Raw genomic sequence first — 4,240 nt, forward strand, 5'->3', positions numbered from 1 at the left:
AGAACTCGGTGCCCAGAGAAATCAAAGCATGTTGGAAAACTTAAATTTTTACATTCAGGCTATAAGTCTGTTTTAGAATCTTAGATTTTATAAACATCCAAACCATCCAAAGTTTCAACGATATCAAAGGACTAAAAATACATTAAATTTAGTGACAGAAAAATTCATAAATTTAAAACAGCAGTGTATAGAGATTGAAAACGTCATCACTTTTAGTTTTATTAGTGTTGTTTAGAGTGTTTGGAATGTGAATTTGGTCTAGACAATGCCATCTAGATTTGCATTCTAATGCACCAACAATGTATGAATATGCTAATAAAACCATCCAACCATTTAACATTGTTGAATTATGTATATGCGGAAGGTCTTCTAGCTTGGTCTCTTAGGTATGGAGATATTCTTTTGCCTTTTCAGGAGCTTTCGTGTGACATGCATGAAATGCAAGCTATTTATAACTTCTTTCTTATGTTTAAGAACAGAAGTCATGAGAGAAGTAAGTTAATTATGTGACTTATCTTTTGTAACTTGACGATTTAATCTTAGCCTTTGATCTAGGCCTTAATGAAATTATAAATTGAGCTTAATAAAGAGCCTAAGACACACAAACATTATTGAGCACTTGAGCAAGTGATTTGCTAAATGAGAAGACTCAACTTGACCAGGAAGATTCAAGATGACGTTGATGAGATTTCGAGAGGAAATCTAGCGGTCGAATTGGAGGAAGAAGGAGGCCAAGTTACAGGTCTTCTTATCAGCTATAATTTCATGTGTATTTCTTTGTCGGTCTGACCCATATCTTCTGAGTTAATAAAAATTTCAGAAGGGTTTTGTGGGTGAATTTTTCTGTTGTACCTGTCATTGATCTCTCACTTATTTCTGCTACAAAATTACCTATTAACTATCAACGTGTTTAGTTTCTCTGAAATTACATTCTCTCACTTATTTCTGCTACAAAATTACCTATTAACTATCAACGTGTTTAGTTTTTAGCAATTATTAAATTTATTTGGTAATGGGTATTTTTAAATTGCTGAGTGAAATTAAATCAAGGATGATAAGAGTTTAAATTAACAAACATGGCCTACATGTTGTCATTGATATTAAAAAATGAGACCGTGGATCAATAACACAACTGGATTGCAATTTAGAAATTCTCACTAGCCCTTTTAAACCCTTACACTATAGAAAAATAACCTTGAAACATTACGATGTTTTAGTGAGTTATTTAGTGAATATATATTTAAAATATTAAAATTTTGAGTCAATCATTTTAATAAAGAAAGTTTTGAAGCTCGGAAAGAAGCATTACAGAGAATAGTATTGGTTTTATCTTTGGCATTAGAGGTTAAAGGGGAAAATCAATATGTAAACCCATATATAGAGTGTCTCCACACTCAATGATTTGGCTTAGACTAACCATAGGGTTTCCCAGGCTAGGATTCCCTCAAGAGAGTGGGGCAACTCCACTGAGGTAACAATGGGTGATTTTCTTAATAGTAGCTCCAGGTTCTCCCATTTGAGATTAGGATTTTTCCTCCTATGCGAGAATTTGAGCGATAACAGCCATATCAAACTTGATCAGTGTATCTTTCCTTTTGGCTACTTTGTTGGTGTGAACTGCTTCTTTAACCAAGGTGAACTTCTCACTAATGAATATCCCTTGGAAGAAGTCTCCTTAATTTCTTAGAGTTAGCTTCAAAATAAATTTCCTAAATCTATGGGCTATAATTTCATAGAATATCTTGTACAAGATATTGCATAGATAAATTGGTTGAACTTTGGGAAAAAAGGATGTATTGGAATCCTTTAATATGAGGACTAAAAAGGTGGAGTTGATTCCACCCCCTATCCTTCCTTCTAGCCTACTCGGTTCAATAACCTTAACTAGGTCTTCAAGGTGAGTTTTTGATTCTTTCAAAGAAAGATTGATAACATTTTGTTGAGAAATTTTGATTAAATTTTATCAATATTTCTTTGAAACTTCTCTAGCCTAAGGCTTTGTCAAGAGGAAATGAAAAAATGATTTCCCTTTACTTCTATGATAACCACACCCCCTCGATATCCTTGGGGAGGTAGGGACTCAAACATTTCCAGATTTTAAGCTTGATTCAATGATTCTTTAAATGACTCATAATCCATCTAAGAACATCAAATTTGGTTTCTAATGACATTGTTGTCACAAGGACTCCACTTCTCATGCATGACTTTACCATTTTCCTGCAATAGAGCATGAAGCCTCTCCATGTATCATTGTTAAATATGGATTCCTCAAGGACAAGGCCCGCAAGAACTCTTCTCAGTCCAAGGTACTATATCTTCTTCAAGTTCCATCAAAGAAGGTGGAGCATGGTCTGCAACCCATGCTGAATGTGGACACATATTGCTTGAACAATGGTTTGTTCAATTTAAATCTTCGATTAGGGTGGGAAATTTTTCCAAAGGAAGATCCAATAAAGTTATAGTGGATTCTACAGAATCCATATTGGTGCTTAACTTAAAAAATGAATGTAAAAGGGCTAAAACAAGCAAGGATAAGACTGATACACGGATAAATTGGAACTTTCTTCCCCATGTGCCTCCTCATGAAACAAATGTGCCTGTGGTGTATATGCAAAAAATCCTTATGCTTTGGTGCCATGCTACAGAAACTCTTTTCTGGTGGCACACGACTTTAACTCCACTGCCACGCGACATAAAAGGTATCACAGGTCTTCCAATTTGACAAAAACAAATATTGTGAATCTAATTGTGGATTTAATTATCAAGAGAAGGAAAGGGCGTGAAGGGGAGCTTGTCGATCATGACAAATAATAACGTAAATTATGTACATATAGTTAGTTGGTCATTTTGGTGTACCATAACCCACATTGTGCGTAACCATACCCCAAATTGACAATACAATTGGGATTGGAGACGCTGAAACCAATAGAGAATTTCAATCGGATAACGGTGCATCGAAAAAGAGTTCAATAACCATATTCATCTATATTCTAATCTCTGAAGTGTAAATATAAGGATTTTAATGCAAGGTGATTCTTTTTGTTAAAATGAACTCTCATAATAACATTTAAAAAAAATCGATGGTAATTAATGTTTGCCTCTAACATTATTTACTCTTCTCATACACATGTCTTCTTGGCATCAACTAGTTGTCAACCAACCGTATCCATCGGATCACATAATTGGGAACGTAATATATCGAGTAGACTTAAAGGGTAGTCATTGTGTATTGTTTTATAAGATAACCCATTTTTTAATCACCCTATTTTCCATATATTTAAAAACATTTGATAAAATGAAGAAAATTGTTACAGTTTACAGTTTCAAATGTAAAAATAACAATTAAATTAATTTATTAATCTAAATCTTTCAAAAAACTATTTGTTTGATCCCCTTCCCTCTGGCCTAGCCAAAGCCTCTGCTCTATTGTGTCTTGATTTGTCTTACAACAATTTGCATCTAAGCAGGATTCCAGACTGGATAACCAAAAAAGAGATGACAAATCTTCAGCTTGCAGGTTGTGGGTCAAACAATGTCTGAGCACATGGAAGCCTATTGCCATGAATTCCTAGTTGAGTTCCATTGATCTTTCTAACAAGAATCTTACTGGAGATATAAGTCACCTTCTGAAGAACATGACCTGAAAAAAGTTTATCTCTCCAACAACAGTCTCACCTCCAATCTCTCTAAGGTTTTCTCAACCTAATTCCATCTTAGTTCTTAATTTGGATTATATATGAAATTAATATAGCACCACTTATCATACATATGTAAATTAAAATATGTTGTAACTAAATTTTAATTAATCAAAAAATATGTATTAATTAATAATATAATTTAAAATACGTTGTAACTAAATTTTAATTAATTAAAAAATAGTATTAATTAATAATATAATTTAGACTATAGATGTTATGTGGTTTCCAACAGTCGTTATTCTCCATTTTTAATATTTTTTGTTTAGAAGTTATCAAAATAATGTTTTTAGTTTGAGCTATAGAAATTACACACACACACACACACACATATAACTAAAATATCATATTTTACAATATCTATATAAAATTTAAATTTTTCAATACATATGGTATATGGCATACATATTTACAAATGTATTTTTCATACTATTTTTTCCAATTTAAAAAACTTATCGGCCTCTTTTTCACCTTTTGGGGCAATTGCTATTTTAATACCTCACACGGTCATCGCAAGTTTCAATAGGGATGAGCTGCGTTGATGT

This window comes from Pinus tabuliformis, chromosome 3_1 (assembly GCF_031772625.1).
Source record: "Pinus tabuliformis cultivar Carrire ecotype Pingquan chromosome 3_1, CPIR1, whole genome shotgun sequence".
Lineage (NCBI taxonomy): Eukaryota > Viridiplantae > Streptophyta > Pinopsida > Pinales > Pinaceae > Pinus > Pinus tabuliformis.